The 27,028-nt window shown below is 46.2% G+C and overlaps 1 protein-coding gene across 2 annotated transcripts in view; it reads right to left on the bottom strand.

Annotated features, from left to right (window-relative positions):
• Positions 1-27,028, bottom strand: part of PRKAR1A (protein kinase cAMP-dependent type I regulatory subunit alpha) — a 289,055-nt gene that overhangs the window by 31,500 nt on the left and 230,527 nt on the right. The window lies entirely within an intron of this gene.

Below are 27,028 nucleotides of genomic sequence, written 5' to 3'. Positions count from 1 at the left end.
GGCGACTCTCGCGGAGCCGCGGGGTTGGGGTCACCCGAGCCCCCGGCCGCATCGCGCGAGCGTCGGGGGGAGTCGGGGGTACGATGACGACGCCCCAACTTCTTATGCTTCCTACCTGACGAGCCTGACGAGTGGTGTCGACTCCCGGAACGCTCAGCGCGGCTCCGCGATCGTTCCCTCGAACGCTCTCTCGACCTCCGGCCGGACCGGGACCGCTCCCGGTCCCGACGTGGGGCCGACACCCGGAGCTCCAGTAGCTTGCGGGACCGCTCCCGCCTAGCCTTGTTGGTGAGGGCCCGGCAGTCGACGCAGGAGTCCACGTCGTGGTCGGGGCCCAGACACCGGAGACAGAGGCGGTGATGGTCTGTGACCGACATCGTGCGCTCACAGTCATCACAGTGCTTGAACCCAGGCATCCTATCAGGCACAAGTGAGTAATTACTTCGAAAAACTTGGTCAAAGACCGGGATACTGCTCTTCAGATCTGCGTCCACTGGCGCGGAAAAAAGAAGAACTGACGTCAGCGCGCGGAGGCGGCGTCTATATACTCCAGCGACGTCATCACGGCGCACGACGCCGACGACGGACGCGGAGCCGCAGGGGACGCCTGCAGACGACGCCTACCGACGCGCAGGGGTACTGCTACGCAAAAGTTTCCGGATCCAGACTGACGCCTGGGGATATTCTAAGGTAAGGAATCTAACACTAACGTGTTTCTTTCAGATACAGGGAATTACCATCTGCTCAATTTATGGGAGTAATTGTGATGATCCCACCCTGATAAATGAAGTTTCTAACGAACTCGCACATTGGCCACTACCAGTACTCATCTGCGGGGATCTCAATATTAATTTACCCTCCGATTGGTCAATGAATGATAATTGGGTGTATCATGGGAGGAAACCTAAAGTGTTCAAGGCCCTAACACATTTATGTCATATGCACGGACTTCTGGATGGGTGGCAGATCTCTAATTCTAAGGACCCGGGCTACACCTTTTTTTCAAATCCGCACCGGGTTCATGCACGACTTTACTATTTTCTTTTATCACAGACTTTAAGCTCTATCATACAAATAGAAAAACTGCCTCGAGTACTCTCTGACCATAATCCTCTAGTATATACCCTATAGTTAACACAATGGGCCAAAAGCCAAGAAATTGGACCTTCGAGAAATCCCTGCTTTTTGAAGAAGATTATTACAATCACATGCGAGCATGGATTCCCAATTTTCTGGAGAATAATGTAGGGAGTACCTCCATAGAGATAGTATGGGACGCTTTAAACGCAGGAATCCAAGGGGAAACTACACAATACTCAATAAAGATTAATAAACTGGCCAGAGACCAATATAAATCGCTATCGGAAAAATTACAGGGTTCAGAAGAAGAACTCATTAGGGCAACTCATGACTCTTTAACCGCAGAAGAGCTCACCAAAATTCAATATCAGGTGACAATTGATAAGGCTGCTATTATGAATACATTTATCACCAAAGCGGTTAAAAAAGCTACTGCTCATAGTGAGAAGATTTACGAAGTAAGTGAATTAGTTGGCCATCAATTAGCCGTACGTATGAGGCAGCAAACATCTCAGAACTTCATACGGGCAATATCAGACCCAGTGGAAGGTTTAATTACAGAAAGCAATAAAATTAGAGCGGCGTTCTCACACTTTTACAGCATTTTATACTCAGAGGAAGGAGGGGCCGATACAGACAGTATGAGAGAATACTTAAATCAGGGACCACCTATTAGACTTGCTGCAGAAGATCAAGATGAACTAGAAGAGATACCAGTCCTGGAAGAAATTTTAGAGACAGTCAAGGCTTTGCCTAGAGGAAAGGCAACAGGCCTGGACTCTATCCCTCTAGAGTTTTATATTACTTTTTTAGATCAAATCAAAGATTTTCTTAGATTTATGTGTGCACATATTTAACGGGGGACAACCACCAAGGTCATGGTCAAAAGCCAAAATAGTCATATTCTTGAAGAAAGATAAACCTCCGGATCAGAAGGGCTCCTATTGCCCCATCACCTTAATCAACGTGGATTCTAAAATGTATTCTAAATTAATAGCAAATCGAATGGCACCATTAATACACAAACTTGTCTCAAACTCCCAGCACGGTTTTGTACCTGGAAGAGAAACTACAGATCATATTCATAGAGTGATCACTCTTTTTGACAGTACAGAGGCGACAGGAGACCCAATGGCGCTTATTCTCTTAGACGCCGAAAAGGCCTTCGACCGGGTCTCCTGGTCATTTCTGTGGCTGGCAATGGAGCATCTGGGCTTTAAACAAGGCTTCATTCAGGCGGTACAAAAACTATACAAAGACTCTAAAGCTGTAGTGATGGTAAATGGCAATCTCTCTAAAGAATTAATTCGCAGTCTGGAATCTAATGCTGGTATTATCCCTATACTGACCCAAGGCTATATGACCAAAACTCTTGCCTATGCCGACGATATCGCCATAGTAACATCAGATCCGGCATTAGCCTTACCTATAATTGAAACGGAGGCTGAAAACTTTGGCAATATTGCCGGATATGCTCTTAACCAGAGTAAAACCCAAATAGTCCTAAATGACAAATGTACCATGGTAGATCCTCGTGTGACAACAAAAGCGACCTACTTGGGGGTATGTATCACCTCAGAACTCGATAAAGTGGTTGAATTTAATTTCAGCCCCATGCTAGATAAAATGCAGAAAGATCTTCACTGTCTTAATAACCTACACTTATCCTTGATTGGCCGTGTAAATACACTAAAGATGGTTTACTTCCCTAAACTGCTCTATATGTTTAGAGCAATTAATCTGGAAATTTCCGAATAATGGTTCAAACTGATGGAGCGTACTTTTTCTAGTTTTATTTGGTCCTATTCACAACCTCGAAGAGCCTACAAGCTCTTGACTCTTCCTAAAGAGAAAGGAGGCCTAGCCCTCCCTAACCTCAAGCTATATTATTGGGCATGCATGCTTTCATATAATCATGAACTCTTTTTTCTATTAGATGATAATAAGATAGGGAAAGACCAACCATCAATCCATTAGCTGGTATTAGGCAGTAAGAGTAAAGGCTATCTGTGGCGATTTCTCTAGGTTAGCTACCACAAACAAATCCGCCTAAAGACCTTACGGGGGGGGGGGGGGGGGGGGGGAGAAGAGGGGGGTTAAAGCGTGGAAAGCTGTGAGGAAATTACTGGGTATAGGACGACTCTCGCTCTACTCTCCTCTAAGCAACAATCCAGTCCTCCCTGAAATCTTCAGAGGAGCCTGTATTGATAGATGGACTACAGCAGGAATCGCACATTTTGGATGTCTTTTTGCAAATGAAGGGTTATACTCGTTTGAAACCTTGAGGGAAATATATCACTTGGAGTGGAGGGATTTCTTTAAATATCTACAAATCAGAGACTTTTTAACACGAAGGATTAGGGAAAATAACTCATTTGATAAAATACCGACAGCAGAAACCTTAACAAAAACAAAAAATTCACAATTGGTGAGATATATTCTCACCTCTTATCCCCCCTTCCGAACAATCTTGAGAAAACAGCACAGAAGTGGCAGGGAAAATTAGCAATCACTATGGAAGAATTTAACTATGCCTACGATTTATCCCAAACTATCCTTTTGTCAACTAAACTGCAAACACAGTTTTATAAAACCTGCTTCTTTATGTATTATACCCCTGATAGAATTGCTAAATGGGGGAGTGGGAGGGGTACATGTTGTTTTAGGTGTACATTATCTAATGCGGACAGCATACATATATTCTCCTCCTGTGTTAACCTATCCTCCATAAAACTGAGCATTGAACGGTTTCTAACTGATGTCCTAAAAACCGGAATATCCCTCTCTAATGAAATGATTTTGCTTGGGGTAACTAACCTCGCAGAACCATCCTCTGGACATGAATTAATATTTATCGCCATGGCGGTTTTAAGAATCTGTATCGCCTCCGCCTGGTTAGACCCTAAACCACCATCTTTTCAACAGTGGTTTTCTAGACTGTTAGCTATATTTAACTTGGAGATGGCCATATATAAAAGAAAAGGCAGAAGACTGAGGGTCAGGGGATTGAAAATCTGGAACCCCTTAATTGAGTGGTCCCAATCCCAAGGTAATTCTCTGTAACACCAGGCCATTACTAGCTTGATGTAAAAATTGTTACTATTAAATTTGTTATGGCTGTCAATTGTATGAAATCTATAATTACTTAGATACTGTTTGTATCTCCCCAAATAGACGGAAATGTTTTGGTTGGTTGATCAACCTATTTATTCATCAATGTATGATTTATGAATTCATCTAATTTTCTAACTTTTCTGTGTTTATTTGTGGCAAATAATTTTGCTGAACTTGCCTGATTTTGGGGGGGTGGGGGGGGGTGGGGGGGTGAAGGGAGGGTGTTTTTTTTTTGTAATTTGGAAAAACCTAATAAAGATATATTTTTTAAAAAGGAAATATGTGCATCAAACTTGTTTAGGTGTTGGTTCCTTGCCCTACATCGGAGAGGTGCAGATGAGGACTATTTAGTGAGCAAATTGGCGAGAACCTGCCAATCGATCCCTGGTGGTTGATTACATAAAGCACTTCCTAGGTTTTTTTCTAAGGGTGTTTTATAGCTGCACTTATTTGCCCTTCTGCCCTGGACAGACAAAAGCAAACACACGCGGACACACACCTTTTTAGATGTACACTAGAGACCGCACAATCAGATTTATAGATGAAGTGGACCCTGAAACCCATAAAAAAAAAGGACTGGATGTGTGTGCCATACCAAGGGCTTTTGTATATTAGTTCAGTGGAGGGGCACCCTTGCTATGTTTTCCTCTTTTGTTCCATTGTGTATTTAGAAGACTCTTGCCTTTGTTTGGGCAAATAATCAGTACCTTTAATTTTGCATCCAGGACCTTTGACAGCTTCTTGAAGTTCGAACCCTCTGTGGTGCCCAACTTTGGAGTGGAGGGGAGCTTCAGCACAGGCTTTGACAGCAGTGACAGAAGCTTTCAGTGTAGATTTCAGCTCAGAAACCAACGCATCACCACGGTTGCATGGATAAATCTGTTGCATCAACCCAACTGCGAGGGGATCACCAACGCATCACTCTGCTGCACCCCACATCTCATTGTGCCTTTCGATTAGATCACTGGGGGTCAACCTAGCCTTTTGAGTCCTGGACGGTGAAGTTAAATCAAAAGGTTTGTGCTGTTTCAGGCTTGTCTCAGGGCAAAAACCCAGACTCCTGCGAGAGAGGTGCTTTGCTTTCATCGAAAGGTGGTGTAAGACTTGAGACTTGACTTGTAGTGCCTGTTGAGACATGTGAAGTCTATATTGTCTTCTGGCCAGAGGCCAAAGTGTGCTGTACTGCAAGCTCGAGGAACTCTATCTCTTCTGACATCGAAGTCCTCTTGACTCTCCTCTGCTTGACCTACAGGGATACTGGACTGCCTAGCCTCCTCTTCTTCGATGCCTGGCACGTGGTTTGCCCACAGATCTACTGCATCTCGGATGATGCTGGTCTCTGCATCTTATGGTAAGCCCACATTCTTTCCCTCCAGTGCAGGAGGGTTCTCTTGCAGCAGAAGGCACAATAAGCTTCACAGGAATTCTCCACGGGGTCTGGGGAGAGGCAGAGATTACAAAACCCATGCTGGCCACTCCAAGGTTATTTAGTGTCACTTCTAGTACAGTACTGGAAGGGTGCACATTTCATACCCTTGCATTGATCTAGTCTTCGAAAAACAAAAAAGAACATTCAAGGTTAGTCAACGGTTAAAGATGAAGAACAGAATGGTAACCGTCAACACTTCCTAATCTCCCTGTTTAGTTTGAAATACATAAACAGAATGAGTGTTGAACTGGCAACTTAATGGGGCAATAACTATATGGCTTTATAGCTTATTATGGAAGTAACTTACTTTTTTGCCTAATGCCCTTCCCTACAAACTAGTGGGGTTATTTTAATTCATAATTCCGTACTGGTACAGGAAGTTGAAAAGCGGTGCTTGGTATAAACAGAACAATGCTTGCAAAATGCATGCACAGTAGTCCTAGTTGCTCTTTCACACATCTTGTTTAGTGAAAGGCAAGGCTGGAATTCAACTGGAGTACCAGACCATCAAACTGTGCATTTATTTAATCTGGAAAAGGAAGTCCTTTGACTCGATGAGACAAATACATGGGAGAATTCAGTACAAAAAGGAGGCCTGTCTACTGGAACAGGACTACCTACCTTATACTGTGTGTGGGATCATTTGAAGGCATTTGCATTACCCAAGCTTAACATGAACGTCATTAAAACAATATGTTTATTATAACTGAGCTTTTGTCCTTGGAAGTAGGGTCTAATAAAAGAAAAGACCAATCAAGATTGTGACCGACAAATACTGAAACAATTGTGTTACAAAAAAGTGAGCAAGACTTTTCAGACGATTGACAAAGGGAAGCGGGTATCTATCAAACATCTACTGTATTTAGTACTTTTGATCATAACATATTGCCGGAAACACTATTATTAAGTATAGGAAGGTTCCCTAATAGTTCGAGTTCCACAATAATGCAAAGCCTACCAGAAGGTCAAAGTTGATATTACACCCATTTCCACAATTCAAACAGTTTGATGTCACACTCTTCAAATTCCACCTCTGGTTTTTATGGAACCGTAAAACATTACACAGCGTCTCTTATCATCAATACACAGATGACATCCAGTGCACCTCTAATCCTCACTCCACTAGGCACAACCTCTTTCAAAATGATTATGACTTTGGGGAAAAAGTAAAGTACATTCTGTAAAACATTTCAGCGGGAGCCCACCTCTACCTGCATTCCCAAATTCCCACCCTCTCTTTTTGCTGGCCTCCCCCAGACGTTCTCTGTTCACTGCTGAGCCCATACTTTTGTATATGATACTCACACACAAAATCTTAATCAAGTGCAAAATCATTTATGTGCAATGTTGTGTGGGACAATGAACTCAACATAGGCGGGAGAAGAGACTGAACATGCGTTGACTAGGCGAGAACTAAAAACGAATACATTCTCGTATGATGTTACTGTTTTTCCCCCAGTTTTTTAAAGCGGGAACTTGAAATGAAGGTTTTGGAGCACTTTACCTTAGCATTAGTTACATTAAACAAGGAGACATTAATTGTTGGTGTGCACTGGGAGATTAAGTGATTGGCCAGAATCTTAGGATGTTGGTCTGATGCAGAGACTCGAACCTCGTTCTCCAGCTGCAAAGTCAGCAGCATTGGCAGTTACGCCACATCTTATTTCGAGGGTATCCTACATTGAAGGTCAATCTCAATTTAGTTGTACGTGGTAATCGAAATCCCTGTAGACTGAGGTCTGGGTTTGTAATGTCTTTTTCAAATTGTATCAATTTTCATTTTAAAAACCAGCAGCAAGTTCCTTTTTTGTTCTACTAGACATCTGTGATCCAATTCATAACCAAGTGTCCAGCAAAATGTAGAGGTGAAACCTGATTTTTGCTGTATGTTGTGATTCGAACAGCAGCCAGGTGACCCATTCCTACCTTGTCCTAGGGCTCATGGCACACTGGCCACGCAACGGATGCCCCAAGTGGATGCAGAAGGCAGGTGGTTGTAGGTAAGCTGCAGTCCACCCCCTCCGTTACCACACCACAGAGCCACCCACCCCGCATGGCATGTCTGTTGCGGTTTCCAGGCCAAAAAACAGGCCCGGTAAACAAATATTTGCCAGCATCAATGCATAAATGGCCCAGCAGTAGAATTCAGATTCCAACGGTCCATGCAGCAGTTCTTTATTTAGGTAGAACCATCAGCTGCATGGTCTTCTTTCCAAGCTAGATTGCCACTACTTGCGTCACCTATCTCAAAATGCACTCTTCACTTTGTGCTAAACATTTTTAACAAAGAGGGGCTACATCCTTTGCTTTTAAGCACAGATGTGGCACTTATGTTACCAACCTCTGAAAAGGTGCAGTGTTGGTTTAGTCAGCTTTGGAAGGATGAGTAGCTTTGTGTTCCACTGCATATGTGCCGGCGGATTGCATTTTTTTTTTAATACGGCACAAACTCAACTTGAAGGTATTGGAGCACATGTACTCATCGCCGTATAATACAGGACACACAATTTTTGTGTAGGCATATGAAGATAAAATGATTTGCCCATAAGCACAGGATCTCGAGCAGACGCAGAGACTTGAACTTGGTTCGCCATCTTTAAAGTTGCCAGCTCTAGCCATTGTGCCACATCCTCTCTGCATTAAACTACTGGGCTCTAGAGGGAAAATACGCAACCGGGATGGTGGAAGGGAAAGAAGCAACTGAAAACACAAGCACTCATATGGAGTGCTTATACACAAATAAAGGAGCTCCAAAATCGGGAACAGTGAATGGACACAAGTACTTCGGTCATGCACAAGGGGAGGGCCAAACACAAGAAGAGGCATGGCACATACATGCCATGACAAACGGGAACAATGGATACAAGAGTGACGTTGAAACAAACAAATTGTAAGCTACAGGCAGGCTGTAAGCCAACCGATTGTAAACAAGTCTCGAAGAGACAGTGACTGCGCTTTCTAGCCGAGACCAAAAAAGGGGTTTGTTTGGTCTAAAGTTTTATCAGAAAAAAATCTGACCATTATGGATCTAACCGAGTTACTTATATGTTCGATCGAGGTTTCACTAACTGAGTACAAAGTGATTGTCCAATGTTTTGAGCAAACTGCACAGAATCAAAGTGCCCCAGCCAAGTCGTATTCATGCATTAGTAGCTTTGTTTACGGGCTGGTTTTCAGCAGTGTCAGGGATGAAAACTCTGACCACCCTTGTCTTTTTTCTGAAATATTTGAGCTTTTAATGTGCTTGAAATCTTATTGTGGTCTTCTAATAAGTCATCTGATAGTCCTATTCATCACTGAGCAGACCTGGATATCTCCACAGCTCTCTGGACAGTATGATCCTATACCAGTTGCAGCTTTCTTTGATACTCATCATGTGGAAAAGGAAGATAAATTGTGCATGCTGAGTGATCACAAACCACAAAAGTCCTGTGGTTTTCTGGGAAGTACATAAAGCACAAGTTACTTACCTTCGGTAACGATAAATCTGTAAGAAACATTAGTAGTGAAAGATTCCTTACCTTAGAATTACTCCCAGGCGGCAGACTGGATCAGGAACGTTTTTCCTCAGCAGTACCCTTGCGCGTAGCTAGGCATCATTGTGCGGATCCGCGTGCATCGTTGGCGCTGTGATGACGTCGTCGGAGCTACTTAGATGTGCCCACTCGCACGGATGTCAGTTCTGTACACAACTTTCCGCACCAGGAACGCAGAGCCATACAAGATACTGCCCACTGGTGGGTGCCATGATACCAGGGCCCTGAAAGGGATGACTTTAACCTTAGAAATCAGTTCGCAGAACGCGGAGGATGGGTGTGGCGGTAAGGAATCTATCACTACTAATGTTTCTTACAGATATATCGTTACTGAAGGTAAGTAACTTTGGCATCTGAAAGAAACACGTAGTGATAGATTCCTTACCTTAGAATAGATACCCCAGCAATACCAACCCTGGTGGTGGGTCTGCGAACCAAGATCACACCAGAAAGCCTTGGAGTACAGAACGGCCAAAGAAGCCATCTCTCCGGATTTGGTTGTCTAGGCAGTAGTGCTTAGTAAACGTGTGCAGTGAGGCCCACGTGGCTGCCTGACAAATGTCCTGCAAGGTGACGTCGCGTCCCAGAGCAATAGTGGGTGCAGTCGCCCTTGTAGAATGGGCGCGCAGCCCCGCCGGCAGCACTTTTTTAGCCAAGGTATAACAAGCCTTTATGCACAGAACGACCCATCGAGAAATGGTCCGTTGTGCACCGCCCGACCTTTCTTAGCGCCCACATAGCCAACAAAGAGTTGGTCATCCACCCGGAACTGTTGTGTGCGGCTCAGGTAGAAAGAGAGCGCACGTTTTGGGTCCAGACGATGGAGCCTCTCTTCCTCTTTAGAAGTATGCCGAGGCGGAAAGAAGGTCGGCAAAGTGATGGTCTGCCCGATGTGAAAGGCAGTGACAACCTTTGGCAAAAAGGAAGGACGAATTATCAAAACAACTTTGTCCGGATGGACAGAAAGAAAAGGAGGTTTCGAAGAAAGAGCCTGGAGCTCACTCACTCTTCTGGCAGAGGTGATGGCAACCAGGAAACCAGTTTTGGAGTTAGAACACTTTGTGTTTACTGTCTATGCCTGTGGTTGTTACAGTTAAAAATTGTAGTTCTAGCCTGCCTGTAATTGGAAATTTTACCACCTGGGTTGTGTTTTAAATTTGTGGTTTTCCCTGCCCATGATTGTCTCCATTTAGTGTGTTGAATTGTGTGTCCAACCTCTGTAGTTTGTCCTTCTCATTCCTTGGTGACAATTCTATTTTCCCTCCAAATTTCTCCTTTGCTCTGTGCTAAGATCTGTATGTTAAAACAGTGCACTCCCAGCCGCCATTTAGTGTTCACAAGCCAGTGACACTAACCCCCTGCCTCCCTCCTCCTCCCAGCAACAGGGATTTTTCTACAATGGAGGGTGCTTCTGTGAGCTGTTTAAACTGTGTTTTACTAGGGCCTGTGCATTTCGTTTTTGGCCAGCAGGGGGAGTAAAGTTTTATTCAAACAGTATTGTTAGATTTCAAGTTAGTGAGGCCCTTACCTGCTGCAGTCCAAAGTGTGGATTGAGCCGGTCTGTCTCCTCGGAGATTCTGAACAGGAGAAGCAGCTTCCAACTCCCTGGCCAGCAAACCGTGTCTGAGGTCGCTGGGACCTTACATGGTCTGCTAGTGGTTGGTACATGTGTACACTGCTTGGTGGTTGTATCTGGTGTTTCTATTGGATTAGGGTTAATGTCCTCATTGGTTGGGTATTTGAGGGTTCTGATTGGTTTATGGGTCTGTGATTCAATCATTGTAGGGTTGGGACTAGGGCTAGAGTTAGGATTTCTATTGGAAGTAAGTACTAGGGCGATCTGTGCCATTGGTTGCATGGACTTGTTTTGGGACTATTGGTAGGGCTAGGGCCTTTACTGGACGTAGAGATCAAGGTTTTTGAACTTATTGGGTGCTTGGACGAGCCTGTTAAGGACAGAGAGGACAAGGGCAGTTGCCTGTTAGACCCTGTTCGCGACTGGTCGGGACTAGGGCCAGAAATGCTGCCCTTTATCTCGTTTAGCAATACTCAAAACTCCTTTTTACTCATCCAAAAGCCTCCTCCTATTGCTAAGGGCTAAAAAAAATAAAAACAACGTAACCTCTTTTATTCATCCACTATCCTTTTCAATCGAAATTAACAGAATAACATGTTTACTTCTCAAATTCCATATTTAACTATACCAAATACTACCCAAACTGAATAACATATCCACTACTCAAATTACTTCATTTTTTTTTTTACTATACTAATTTTCAACAATAATCCTTTATGGGTTCCGGAGTGGCTTGCTAATTGCCAGAAAAGCGCTTCAACACACATCAGGGGTAATAAGTGCTATATGAATGCAAATCTTTCTTCCCCTTTTATCCTCTTCGCTATCCTTCTCACTCCAAGTAACGGACTAATATCCACCACTGAAATTACTTCATATTTCACCATATTATTTCACCACTAATCCTTTGTAAGCTTCCTGAATAGTGTGCGTCAATAAGAGCTATATAAATACAAACCTTTGTCCTGCTCTATCCTTCCAAATCCAAATAACTGACTAACCTATCCACCACTTAAAATGTACTTGCATGTTTCACTATACTAATTCAACACTAATCCTCTATGGGTCCCGGAGTAGCGTGCTACTCGCCGAAAAAGCGCTTTGACGCCTCGTTAGGGGTAGTAAGCGCTATATAAATGCAATTACAATACAATAAAACATGCGTGATGCCTTTCAAGAATCTATTTACCACAGGGGACTTGAAAAGGGAAGGCTGATCTGGGAGCCTCAAGAAGGCGGAAATGCCCGAGAGATAGCCCTTAATAGTGTCCAGAGCAGAGCCCTGCTGGGCCAAAGAAATAAGAGGAAAAAAAAACCTCAGAAAGGGGGGCAGAAAGGCGATCCACAGCCTTTGCTGTGCACCATACCACAAACTTGTCACCTACAGGCATATACCGTTTTTGTGGAGGGACGCCTGGCTGCCAAGATAACATTGCAGACTTCAGGAGGCAGGTCGAAAGACGTCATCTGCCGCCGCTCAATCTCCATGCAAGGAGGTGGAGGCTCGACAGGTTCGGGTGGAGGACCATCCCCTGTTGCTGCGACAGAAGGTCCTCCAGAATGAGTACTCATACGGAGTAATAGTATCATATTGATACTCCTACTCAGTATGAGTATCGATCGGAGGATGGATACTCATAATGAGTAGCTCGGGATACCATACTCTTCGAGCCCAGTCCGGAGCCAAAAGAATACCTTGGGCCTGATCGCACCTGATCTTCTTCAGCACTCTGGGCAGAAGTGGTATAGGGGGAAAGGCGTACAACAGAGCGCAACTCCACTTGCGATGAAAAGCTTCGCCAAGCGAGTGGCACCTTGGAAATTCCAACACGCAGAACTGTTGACATTGGCGTTCGCTTCGGTGGCAAATAGATCTAACCAAGGCTCTCCCCACTGCTGAAAGAGACCTTGCGTCACGTCCGAGTTCAGACGCCATTCGTGATCCAACATGCACAGACTGCTTAGTTCATCCGCCCTGGCGTTCAGAGAACCTGCCAGGGACATGCCCTGATGTTCCAGCCAAGCCCAGAGACGCAGAGCCTCTTGGCATAGGGTCCACGACCCCACCCCGCCCTGCTTGTTGCAGTACCAAATGGCAGTGGTGTTGTCCGTGAACAGCTGCACTACACTTCCCCAGACAGATGGAAGGAATGCTTCAGGGCCAGTCGGATCGCCCAGAGCTCCAACAGGTTGATGTGGAGCTAGGACTCCACGGGAGACCAGAGGCCTCTGATCTCTGCATCCTCCATGTGGCCGCTCCATCCCAGAAGGGACGCGTCCGTCGCAACAGTCTGCTCCAGTTGGGGAAGTAGGGAGGGATCTGCCATTGACCCAATCGTGATTCATGAGCCACCACTGCAATTGCAGTGCAGTGCCCTCCGAGATCTGGACAGGATCGGACAGGTTGCCCTGATGTTGTGCCCACTGGAACTTCAGGTCCCACTGTAGAGCCCGCATATGCCATCTAGCATGATCCACCAGCAGGATGCAGGATGCCATCAAGCCCAGCAGCCGAAGGGTCATCCTGACTGAAACCCAGGACAGAGGCTGAAAGATCGGAATCATAGCCTGAATGTCCCGGACTAGCTGTTTGGGAGGATAAACCCGAAACCGCACCGAGTCGAGAACAGCTCAGATGAAAAGGAGCTTCAGCGAGGGAATCAGATGAGACTTTGGCACGTTGATGGAGAACCCCATCAAATGCAGGTTGGCTATCGTCTGCAGGTGGGAAATAACTGACTGGGGTGAGCCCGCCTTCAACAACCAGTCGTCGAGATAGGGGGAAGACTGAAACCCCTAATCTGCGCAGATGAGCTGCAACCACCGCCATCACTTTCGTGAACACCTGAGGGGTGCTGGTAAGGCCGAAGGGGAGCACGGCAAACTGAAAATGCTCCTGGCCTACCGTGAACCGCAGGTAACGCTGGTGGGCCAGCAGGACGGGGATGTGAAAATATGCATCCTGCAAGTCCAAGGCTACCATCCAGTCTCCAGGGTCAAGGGCAGCCAAGACCTGAGTCCGAGTCAACACCTTGAACTTCTCCTTCCAGAGGAAGCGATTGACGTTCCTGGAGGTCCAAGATGGGGCGCAAGCCCCTCTTGTCCTTCTTGGGGACCAGAGAGTAGTGGGAATAACAACCACGTCCTACTTCTGGCCCAGAAATGCGCTCTATGTCCCCTTGGCCAAGAGGGCCATAACCTCCTGTTGGAGAAGGGCAAAGTGATCCCCCGACATGTGGTGGAACTGAGATGGTATGACTGGGGGGGTAGACTTGAAAGTGAGGGAGTAACCCCTCCAGACGAGTTGCAGCACCCACTTGTCGGAGGTGACAGAACGCCAGTGGGGAAGGTGAAGTCGAACCCTGTTGCCAACTGGCGTGGGGTGCATCCCAAAGCTCAGACTAGGAAGGCTCAGAGGCAGACGGTGCAGGGGAGAAGGTGGACTGACCCTCACGCCAGCCCCCAGAATTGCCACGGCGGCCTCCATACCCATGGAAGCGATGAGTTTGACCGAATAAGCTGGCAGGGGCGCTCTTCCATGGCCACGAAAGAAATGAAAAGTAGACGTGGCCGGCCGCATGGTGTAAAGACCCAAGGACTTGGCCGTAGCCAGAGAGTCCTTAAAACGCTCCAGTGCACTGTCGGCCTTATCTCCAAACAGGCGAGTGCTGTCAAAGGGCATGTCCATGAGCGAGCTCTGGACGTCTGGTGAGAACCCGGTAGATCTCAAACTGGCGTGGTGAGGAAGTGCCACAGTCGTGGAAGTTGCCCTACCTAAGGAGTCTGAGGTGTCCAAACCACACCGAAATGAGAACCTAGCCGCATCATTACCCTCAGCCACAGCCTGGGACAGCACAGCCTGGATCTCTTCAGAGCACCGAGGCAACACCTGAGAAACGGTATCCCACACCGCGTGGGAATAGTGGCCCAAAAGACATACGGGGTTCACCGACAGCAGCCCCAAAGTGGTAGAGGAGAACAACCGCTTGCCGAACTGCTCCAGCCTCCTAGAGTCCTTGTCCGGTGGAGCCATGAGAAAGGCACTCTGGGATGTCGAAGATTGAATGACCAGGCTCTCGGGCTTAGGGTGAGTGGTCAAAAAGGAAGGGTCACCCGGTGCCGGACTATGACGCGTGGCGACGTTTTTGTCCACAGGGGCCCCCGTGGCTGGTCGCGACCAAGTGCCCAACAAGAAGTCAGTGAGGTGGTCATTAAATGGCAGCACCTGCTCCGACTAAGTGGACACCGACTGGAGCACCTCAGTGAGGAGAAATAGTCTTCAGGGCCAGCGTAGGGAGATCAAGGTTGAGGACCTTGGCTGCCCGATGGAGCACCACAGTGCATGAGGCACCCTCCTCCATGGTAGGCGGGGGAGAAGCAAACCCGGTTCAGAAGAGACATTGAGGCCGCCGGCCTCCTCTAAGTCGTCCGCCCAATCCTGCTCAGAGTCATACTGACGAGCAAGAGGGTCCTCGGACCCTTCCCAGTCATCCTCTACCTCAGACGTATGTGGCGCAGACCGCGGCGGCGGGGCAGGGAAGGAACAAACCGAGTCGTGAACGCCACCGGACCGGCTCTGTGTCCCAATTCGGATCCCAGGTGGGGACAAAATTGTCCTGGAACTGGGGGGTAGGGGTGGGACCAAAGGCATCCACTGTGGTATCGGAGCCGGAAGCGTGGGACCTTGTGGTGCTGTGACCAGCAGCGCCGGAGCTGCCGGCAGCCCCAACAGCCAGGAGGGGGGGGCGTGGGGACGGCGTCGGACGCATGTGGGATGAGTGCCGAACTTTAAGCACCTTACGGCACCTCTCCCTCAAGGCCTTCAGGTCAATGGCCCGATAGTCCAGACAGGACCGGGAGTCATGGTCGCGCTCCAGGCAGTAGAGACAGACGTTGTGGGGGTCCGCCACAGACATATTGCGACGGCAGGCCCCACAGGACTTAAAACCAGGCATCTCTACGTGCACCAGAAAAGACCCACCAGACAAAAATCCCAAAAAAGATAGTCAAAAAGTGACCAAGGTACGTGCTCTAACCGGTTCTGCGCCTACTGGCACGGAAAAAAAAGAAAGAACTGACATCAGAGCGCATGAGTGGCGCCAAAGTAGTCTCCGTGAAGTCATCTCAGCTCTACGACCCCAGCGATTGACGCGGAGCCCACGAAGCCACCTACTGACCCATAGAGGTACGGCTAGCAAAACTTTCCGGATCCAGTCTGACACCTTGGGATATTCTAAGGTAAGGAATCTATCAACAACGTGTCTATTTCAGATATTTAAATTTCATACGGGAACTGGCACCCTCTTTGGGGGTGCAATTATTTTTGCTCCTTCTAAGAACCGTTTTGATGATTGGTGATGTGAAGGTCCTTCTCTCGATTTGACCCCTTGTTTATGCCACAATTGCCGCTAAATGCACCTTTAAAAGCGAATAGGTCAGCCTACACTCTAGAAGGTGTGTTAAGTATTTTAGCACGGTCTTCTCCTGGAGATCCTTTTTAATTATCCTTCTTTTCTACACCAGAGTGAGTATCTTTTCCATTTAGTTATATTACACTTTCTAGTTGTTGCTCTTCTGGCCTCTCTTAAGGCCATCATTGTCTTGTCTGGTAATTTAAAATGTCTTGAATTCTACGTCATCAGGAGCCATGGTGCCTGACTTATAGACTCTGGTTCTGAGTGAAGCACCCTTCCATCTTGCTTTTGAGAGCAGGTCTTGCCTGATTGGTAGTTTGTGAAAGTTTCCCTGTGACATGTTTATTAGATCTGAGAAGTTTGTCTTGCCCACTGTGGTGCAATTAGTATCAGGGTCATGCTGTTGATTTTGCATTTGCTGATCACCTTGTGAAGAAGTGGTATCTGGGGGAAAGCATATGCAAACTTCCTGAACCAATCTATCAACAATACATTCACCTATTACTGTTGCCACTTGTCTGGAGGCAAAGCGTTGGCATTTTGCATTCTGGGGTGTCGCAAAGAGGTACATTTCCGGTGTTCCCCATCTTTGAAAAGTCGGAGTGTAATGTTTGGTCCAGTTACCACTCTTGAGACCATGAGTCGTGTCTGCTTAGTCTGTTGGCTCTGTGTTGCCCTTACCTGGTACGTGAACAGCTAAAATATCTATTTTCCTTTGAATTTCTCAAATCCACATCTCTTGTGCTAGTTTTGACAGTGGTAGAGACTGTGTTCCCTATTTTTGTTTATATAAAACATGGTGGTTTTGTGGTCTGTCTGGATTAATATTGATTTTCCTCAGAGTTCTTTCGGAGAAGCTTTTAAGGCTAGGAATACTGTTTTCAGTTCTAGGACCTTGATGCGTTGCACTGCATTCTGGTCCTTCAAGGCTCTTTTGACTTTGGGTTAGTTCATGTGTGATCCCAATCCCATCTGGGAGGCATCCGTTAGGGTCACCGTAGGAAGAAGGGAAAAAATCTGCATCATCATTACCCTGCACTGCATTGTTTCCTGACAAGGAGCGTCATGGACATTCAACAAAGAGTCACTGGCATTATGATAAAAAGCAATTGTCTGTGTCCATCCCCTACAAGCAGGCGACCTGGTAAAATCCGCGGCAGCTTGAAACCCAAAAAAGGTGGGGGTAATGAGATGGTGACCCAGAAGAAGAGCGAGCTGCCGGCAGCCATACTGGCTATATCTACAAGTGATGGGGCCACATCAGTTATAGCAACAACTCTTCATCCTCCTGTCTAAAGGGCCTTAGGTCAGCAAAAATAAAGTTTAAAATCACCAACCCCTCAAGGTACCCCTGTAACTGGCTTCAAAAACATTTGGTCCCTCCTACCCTAGATACAAGCAAGTGAACCTTCGCATGAGTACACCTCGGATTTGACCTAAGAAAGGGAGATGCAGTCTCCAATAGCCCCCTATTTGGCCATTCCCTTTGTTGCTTTGAACACCCCAAGCGCATCAGGGGCGCGCATCTTGAGTGTGCTTTAGGTTAAGGTGGAAGTACACACAACAGAGCAAAGGCGGCTAATCCAAGGTGAAGGCACTCGCACTTCAAACACCCCCATGCAAGTGAAAAAAAGCCTATCGTGCTCGCTCCTGTCCTTAACTTTGACAATGCAGTAGCTGAAGAGGGATCAGATGAATCAATACCCTGGCATGAGTTACTGTTGAACCCATTCGACCAATCCCACGAGGGCCCCAAGCATGACTAACTTCTGCTGTCTCCAATCAAATTGCCGAGCAAAGCAAACGCAACAAGATGGCGGACAGATCGCTGAAACTTCTCAGACACTCACCCCCAGTCACCATTAGAACTGGGTTGAATCCATCCTTCTTTGGCTCACTTTGCCACCCCAGTTCAGACCCAGCTATGCGTAAATCAGTCTTGACCCTGTTCCTCATGGGAACAGTCTGGCCCTAACTGCCAACCTAGGTCTTCCCTGGACTGGAAACAAGTCAGTTCAGGATGAACTGTTTCCATGAGGAACAGGGTCAAGACTGATTGGACAGGGCTGGGTTTGAACTGGGGTGACAAAGTGAGCTAAAGAGTGATGGATTCAACCCAGATCGAATAGTGACTGGGGGTGCGTGTCAGAAAAGTTTCAGCGCTCCATCCATCATCTTATTGTGTTTGCACGAGACCAGAACAGCATAGATCAACATAGAACTCCACTGTAAAACCCACGAAGGGCCTGCAGAGCGCATAACAGAATGACACATTGCACAGACCAACCAAGACTGCCACTGTAAACTCCACGAAGAAGGACCTGCAGAATGTACGTACAATGGCATTGACTCTTATTTCACTCTTAGAGACTAAGGTTTCCTTTATTTCTGCCATAAATGACAAGGAGAGCACCTTGTCTCTAGGAAAAAAGCTCCCCTGTTCGTATTCCGATATGGTCCTCGTTGTTGGCCACAATGGGTGTGATATCCTCTGCTCTATCCTTCCATTTGGAAAAATTGGAAATAGAGGTGGACTTCCTAAATGCTCTGGCAGTCTATGTCCTTGGCATAGACCAAAAGTTAGATGCGCTATAGGGCCTGATTGAGAGTACAGACAGATCCAGCAACCTCATCATACATGCCAATGCTCCACGACCATGGAGCTCCTGAAAACAGTTCCAACCATTCTCTCAGATATTTTAATGGAAGTTAAAGCACCTATTCACCACTATGTCTCACATAGAACAAAATGATCCTCAACTTCTAACATGACCAGTTTTACACTCTTGTGAGCAACAAGAATGGGACACACAAAAGGCACAATTCAAGCAAGGCAATACTCAATGCATGCAGCTTAACAAATCCAGTCGCAAGCAAGCACATGTTAACACCGTGGACTCAAAAAAGATTTGCAAAGCAAAAAAAAATCGTAGACACATCGATCATGCACTTTCCTAAGGACAGCCACCCTCCTGATCAGTCGCATCCAGAGTAGGACCTTGTGAAACAGGGTCCCAGAACTGCGGTTTCTAAAAAGAAAGCAAAAGCGCCTTAAAAAGGGCCAGGCTCAACCAAAGATCCAAGTCAATAGTCCAACTCTATTCTTCGCTGGGCAACCTCCACACGGACAACAAATCTACTGCGAGGAAGAGCCAGCAGCACTAGGCCAGCCGAAGTACAACTCCACTCTACGTAATATTCCATCAAACAAAAGAGATTACTACAACTACCAGCCCTTTTGATGCTGGTCAATATGCACAGAATCCTATGCACAAGACAGTGTAGATTGCTTCTGCTCTTGAACCAAGACTGCCTGCTCATGACTCTGAAAACAAACGTGTGGAAAGAACAGAAGTCCATCTCAACTCAACACCAGCTTAATAGGACCTAACGTTACATAATGCCTTAACGACCCACTATCAGTCACTGTGCCATAGGTCACAGGAATGAATAGCACTGGAACAACGTAGGCTAGAAGGTTCACCCTATCGAATTTTTTCTCTGACGCTTTCAGACATAGGATTTGTTCAAACTTCCAATACTCATCAGCGATCAAACTAATTCTACCACGGACTGATGGCCCTGGAGCAACCAACCCATTTACCAACATCTAGCCTGGAGTTCGCAGCGCCAACTCTCCATCGGCCATCCCAGCGCATATCAAACCAACCCCAAGCAAGAGAACCTGATCCAGTCCTGGCACGACTCGAATTGGTTCCTCAATATCGTTCAAGAGGATCTCATGATGTTTTAAACAGAAGTGTCATTTTTAAATTAATCAGCACTTTACCCAACTTGATGCACCTGCAATCAAAGCACACACAAGGAGTCCAATTTAAATGCAACAAGACCTCGCCAGAGACTCCTTATGGGGGAGCAATCGATCCCTCAGAACATGATGCTCACAGAACCACTTTGCATATATCAAGTTCTTGGACTCTATGACTGTTCGCTCCATTCTCTTGCGCAAGGCAAGTCACCACGCAGATAGGGCAAGGGCATACCCAAAGTACAATGTGGTCAGCATGGACACAAGGATACGTGGACCCCAGAATAGACCAGCAGCCAGTGAAGCTGTGTTCTTGGAATGTTAATAGGTTCAACAGCAAGGTGGGTGAGAATGACTTTACTGGTTTTCTTCAACTTTTCGATATCCTACACTAGAGGAAACCTGGTCTTTGAATTCTATCCCTTTAACCAGTTTTAAAGAATTTCAAACTGAGGCAACTAAGTCATCCCCATCTGGAAGAGCCTCTGGAGGTCTCACTACCTTCATTTCAACCAATCTCTGCTTGGAGCAAGAACCCATAGATCTGGGCCAGCCTTGGGCCCAATTTAGTAAGTTGTCAGTTCCCCCTCCAGCTCACAATTTGTGTAGCTTGTTAGCTTGTTACATATACATCCATCCAGCCCCACAAGCATGAAAATCTGAACACTGATCACCTTGCTCAAATCCCTCCAAACCACATATCCACAAATCCACCTGGTACTATCAAGGAATTTCAACATGCACCTGCTGGTAACAACAACATCTCCTGGCTGCCACAATTACTACAATAAAATCATTTCTCCAGAGGTCTCCAATTATGCCAGCTATGACCAGATTGGAAAAGAATGCACGTGGGCTCTAGAAAGCATAGGCACACATTAAATGGGCACTTTACTGAGGATTAACCAGCTTCCCACACAAGGGTAACTCTAGCCTCTTCTGCAATCCTGGATTACACCCTTGCAGATTTGGAATTGTTCCCAGTGATCAAGTCTTATGGCATTATTTCGAGGATACAGAGAGTGATCACCACCCCCAACAAGTGGAATTATCTCGGAGTTTCCCAAAAACTCTGCATAAAGGCTCGGACGTGGGAGCCTCTGGTGACTGCTCTTAAAGCTGCTGTCCCAATAAAAGTTGCATTGTCATCTAAAATTCAGACAGGCGAATCCGGTTTCACCCCACAACCTCTAGAGATAAAGATGTAGTTAAATAGGGAGTCTCGACAAGCCATTAAAGCAGATCCCTTTAAAACTCAAGAGGCAAGGAAGAAAATCTCAGCCATGAGGAAATATTATAGAAAGGCTCTCTGGTCAGCTAAATAAGTCCACTAAACAAATATATGAACCACTATGCTCCACACGAGCAAACTGTCGAACAGCCTCTTCTGGACTGAAATTAATAAAATTGGCAAAGGCCAGTATAAAAGAAACAAGAAACAGAGTGGTTGGACCTGTAACCGCCGTTTACGCCACGGACATAAGCGTTGACCCCCTCGCAAACAGATCCAGCACAGCCAGGGTCCTCTGCTTATACCACTTCAACTGGGCTGGACTGTTCCCATGAGGCACAGGGTCAGACTGATTTGCATATGGCCATATCTGAACTGGGGTGGCAAAGTGGGCTAAAGAACGGTGATGGATTAAACCCAGATCTGTTGACTGGGTGTGAGTGTTTGATTGGTTTAGACTCTCCGTCCATCACCACCCCCTTTTATACCGCTTTGTTCGCCATAAATTGGCAGGGTATGCTCAGACGTGAGTCCCTTGCTCACTTTGCCACTGGATTCAAGCAAGCCCGGCTGAAGACGGCTGGAATGCCAGAAACCGGTCCTAGGAAGCTTGTTTCCGGTCCAGGGAAGGCATGGCTTGGCAGTTAGGGCTGGACTGTTCCCATGAGGCACAGGGTCAGACTGATTTGCATATGGCCATATCTGAACTGGGATGGCAAAGTGGGCTAAAGAACGGTGATTGATTAAACCCAGATCTGTTGACTGGGTGTGAGTGTTTGATTGGTTCAGATGCTCCGTCCATCACCACCCCCTTTTGTACCACGTCAAAAGCTAAAGGCAGAGGTTCTAAAGTCTATGCATGTTTCGAGGACCTGAAAAAAGAATTTGATTGACCCAAGGGCCAGACTTTGGGCCAAGATGAGCAAGTGGGGAGTGCCTCCTCAATTACTCAACGCCATCATCAACCTGTATTTGGACACCTGGGTCCAAATCAAATTCTGTAACGACCATAATATCACTTGTGAAATCCAGGCACATATTGGCCTACAACAGGGGGTATAGCCCATGTCTTTTTAACATCTTTACAGCTGACCTATACATCCACCATCTGAAGTTCCATGTGACCCACCTCCCAAATTAGCAAACAAAACTTTAAAACGCAGCTGGCATTGTTTTACCAAGTCAAACCCTAATTGATCTTCAGTGTTTAATCACCAAAAGGAATATGCTACTTACCAGTATGCATCTGTATTTGGCATGTAGGGCTGCTGACATTCTTATCTTGTGCATAGATCGCCGCCTAGTGTTTGGTCCGGATGATTGCACTTGTTGTTCTGGAAGAGTCTTCGAAGTATCACGAGATAGGGGACTCCTCCCCTGGACTACAGTACGCATGGGCATCCTCTCCATCCTCAGATTGTTTTTCGCCATTGTGGCAGAGATGGAGATAGTAAAGTACGTGATGGACATGCCAGAGAGAATGCTGCAGCTGCTACAGGCACCGGGAGGAGGGCAGGCAATATGAATGTCAGCAGCCTTACATGCCAAGAACAGATGCATACTGGTAAGTAGCATATTCCGTTCGAGGCATGTGAGCTGCTGAATTTATATCTTGTGCATAGACTGTATAGCAGTATCTCCTCTAGCGGTGGCTACCTGTGCCAGCTGCAGCAGTTTGAAAAAGAGTTTTGAGGACAGCCTGGCCTACAGCAGCTTGCGGTTTTGTTTGCACATCTACACAGTAGTGTTTTGTGAAAGTGTGTATGGTGGTCCATGTGGCTGCCTTACAGATATCTTCAAGAGGCCATGGATGCCCCCATTTTCCTAGTGGCGTGTGCTCTTGGGGGGAAGGTTAAAGTGCGTTTTGCCTTTTGATAGCATATCTGAATGCATTTAACTATCCATCTGGCTATTCCTGATTTCGAAATTGGATTCCCTTTGTGTTGTGGTGCAAAGGTAACAAACAGTTGCTTTGTTTTCCTAAAGGATTGATTTAGTTCTGTCCACATAGTAAAGTAGAGCTCTCTTTAAGTCTAGTGTATGGAGGGCTCTCTCAGCTACTGGCTGTGGATTTTTAAAGAACACTGGCAGTTCTATTGATGGGTTGATATGGAAATTGGATACAACCTTAGGCATGAATTTAGGGTTTGTTCTAAGAACCACCCTGTTGGCATGTACCTGCATGAAAGGTTCCTCAATTGTGAGCGCTTGTAATTCACTCACTCTGAGTGAGGTGATGGCTACCAAGAATGCAACTTTCCACGTTAGGAATTGTAGTTCGCATGAATGTAGAGGTTCGAAAGGAGGGCCCATGAGTCTGGTAAGCACTAGATTGAGATTCCAGACTGGGGAAGGGGGGTGTCTAGGAGGAATCCACCTTTTTAAACCCTCCATGAAGGCTTTGATTGCTGGTATTCTAAACAGTGATAGGTGTTGCCTGTTTTGAAGGTATGCTGCTATGGCAGCGAGGTGTAGCCGTATTGAAGATTATGCAAAGTTACATCTTTGTAGGTGCAGCAGGTAGCATATTATGTTTTGTATTGAAGCATCTAAGGGGTTGATTTGGTTATTGGTGCAGTAAATAACAAATCTTTTCCATTTAGCTGCATAGCACGCTCGTGTGGTTGGTCTTCTTGCCTCCCTAATGATATTCATGCAATCTGGGGGCAAGTTAAGGTATACAAACTCTAAGACCTCAGGAGCCAGATCGCTAGGTTCATTTGATTGGGATCTGGGTGTCTGATTTCTCCATGGTTCTGAGTTAAAAGATGAAGTGCAAGGTGCAGTCTTTGATGGGGAACTACTGAGAGTTCCAGGAACGTCGTGTACCATGGTTGTCTCGCCCATGTGGGAGCAACTAGGATTAGGGTGAGGGAGTGTTGCCGCAGTTTGCGTGCCACCAGCGGCATCAGTGGTGCTGGGGGAAAAGCGTACGCAAATCTGCCTGACCAGTTCATCCATATCGCATTGCCCTGTGACAATGAATGTGGGAACCTGGCGGCAAAGTATTGGCATTTTGAGTTTTCCTTTGTGGCGAGCAGGTCTATTTCTGGGTGACCCCACTCCTCGAAGAATGGCTGAAGGACCTGAGGGTGAATCTCCCATTCGTGTATTTGCTGGCTGTGCCTGCAGAGCAGGTCGCTTTTTATAATACAAGGGGGACCCAACGGATAGCTAAGTACCATGGGTATAACTAAGTTATAGAGAACAACGGTCCTTAGCTTATTTACGATTCAACATAATACAGTACAGGAACACAATGGAAAACTATACGACTTAAGATTTCCAAACCCAGCCGGGAAAGGAGTTTATTTTCTGGAGACAATGTCCAATCTTACAATATACACGAAATAGTTTGACACAAGCCTGTGCCGTACATAAAAAGGAAAAGAAGGATAGAATTAGGGTGAAAGGGGTGTCTTTCAGGCAAAGGAAGAGAGCTAGGACAGGGTACTGTGAGCAAATCAAAAATTAATAACAGTATCGCCTGAAGTGAAGTATACACAATCACATTTACCAATATTATTAGTGTAACCACACTTATAAGTGTCGACGTTTCGATCCCTAAAGCTCAACTAGATACGTGGGATCATCATCAGGACTTTTTAATAAAACATGCCTGAATGAAAAAAGCCTCAGTATATCGAGGTGGAAGACCTCAAAAAGAAGGGGGGGAAAGGAATGGTCCTTCTCTTCAGATTGCAGCGTAGGTGCACGTAGATTTTACGTCAAGGAGGTCTTTACGGGGGTCCAGAAGAAAAGTGCTTAATTTAATGGATGAGTTTCAGGGTCCGTTTCCAACTGCATAGAATTGCAGCTCTTACTCCACTGTTAATGGGAACGGTACTGCATCCGGCATTGTCTGAGCAGCCCCCGGTGAGACGCGTCTTCACTGAGACCCGCGTCTGTAACGCCACATTGTTGGTAATCCTCATGCACGGCCACTGTTGCCTGCATTTTCTAAGCTACTCCCCGATCCCATTAACAGTGGAGTAAGAGCTGCAATTCTATGCAGTTGGAAACGGACCCTGAAACTCATCCATTAAATTAAGCAATTTTCTTCTGGACCCCCGTAAAGACCTCCTTGACGTAAAATCTACGTGCACCTACGCTGCAATCTGAAGAGAAGGACCATTCCTTTCCCTCCCTTCTTTTTGAGGTCTTCCACCTCGATATACTGAGGCTTTTTTCATTCAGGCATGTTTTATTAAAAAGTCCTGATGATGATCCCACGTATCTAGTTGAGCTTTAGGGATCGAAACGTCGACACTTATAAGTGTGGTTACACTAATAATATTGGTAAATGTGATTGTGTATACTTCACTTCAGGCGATACGGTTATTAATTTTTGATTTGCTCACAGTACCCTGTCCTAGCTCTCTTCCTTTGCCTGAAAGACACCCCTTTCACCCTAATTCTATCCTTCTTTTCCTTTTTATGTACGGCACAGGCTTGTGTCAAACTATTTCGTGTATATTGTAAGATTGGACATTGTCTCCAGAAAATAAACTCCTTTCCCGGCTGGGTTTGGAAATCTTAAGTCGTATAGTTTTCCATTGTGTTCCTATACTGTATTATGTTGAATCGTAAATAAGCTAAGGACCGTTGTTCTCTATAACTGCAGAGCAGGTCGGCAACTTGATACTCCTTCCCTGGTAGGTGTTCTGCTAGGAGAAAAATCTTTTTTGGAATCGCCCACTTCCAGATGCTTTGTGCCAGATGTGACAGCTATGGAGAGTGCGTTTCTCCCTGTTTCTGGATATAGTACATCGCGGTCATGTTGTCCGTCCTGATCAACACCGTCTTGCTGTACAAGTACTTCTGAAATGCTTTTAGGGCTAGGAATATCGCTAGCAACTCTAGTTAGTTGATATGCAGCCTTTCCTGTTTGTTTGTCCAGAGCCCCTGTACTGTGTATTGAAGGAGATAGGCTCCCCAGCCTGTCAGTGATGCGTCCACTGTTAGTACTAGTTGTGGAACCGGCTCTTGGAACAGTCGACCCTTGGAAATGTTTTGTGGGTTCCACCACTGCAGAGTGCGACTGTCTACCAACACTAGGTCTTTTAGTTGTCCTTGAGCCTGGTTCCATTGCAGTGCTAGGCATTCCTGCAATGGACGCATCCTAAGTCTGGCATGGGGGACAATGAATATGCAGGAGGCCATCATGCCTATGAGTTGCATGAAGACTTGAGCTGGCAAAGAGTGTTTTGGCAGGAATTTGCGAATGTGTGTCTGCATACTGGCTCTCCTGGCTGAGTTTGGATATGCTTTTGCCACCGAGGTGTTTATGGTGGCTCCCAGGTACTGCTGTATGTGGGACGGTTGCAGATGCGATTTTGTGTAGTTGATTGAGAATCCTAAGCTGTGTAGCAGCTGGATTGTTTGAGACGTGTGTGCTGCACATTGTTGGTACGATTTTGCTTGAATTAGCCAATTGTCTAGGTAAGGGTACACATGGACGTGCTGCCTCCTTAGATGTGCTGCCACGGTCGCTAAGCATTTGTTTGTGAGGTATGTCCTCGTGTATTTGCCCTGTATGAGGAGCGACGAAAGGAGCCCCTTTGTTGCTGAAATTGCAATGCCCCCCCATTGATTTTGCGGTCTCTGTGTCCTTTTTAATTTTATCCAAAATGGTGTCGACAGCAGGGCCAAAAAGAAAGTCCTGATTAACAGGCTGGTTAAGGATAGTGGACTGTACCTCATTTTTAAAACCAGAAATACGCAGCCAAGCATGTCTGCGAAGTAGGACGCTAGTGTTGATTGACCTAGCTGCAGTGTCTGCTGCGTCAAACGCGCATTTGATGGAGGCGTTGGTTATGAATTTTCCCTCCTGTATGAGATCTTGGGCTTGTGCTTTGAAAGGCTCAGGTAGGGGTTGC

Source organism: Lissotriton vulgaris, chromosome 7 (assembly GCF_964263255.1).
Source record: "Lissotriton vulgaris chromosome 7, aLisVul1.2, whole genome shotgun sequence".
Classification (NCBI taxonomy): domain Eukaryota; kingdom Metazoa; phylum Chordata; class Amphibia; order Caudata; family Salamandridae; genus Lissotriton; species Lissotriton vulgaris.
This window is presented reverse-complemented; position numbering and strand designations above follow the sequence as displayed.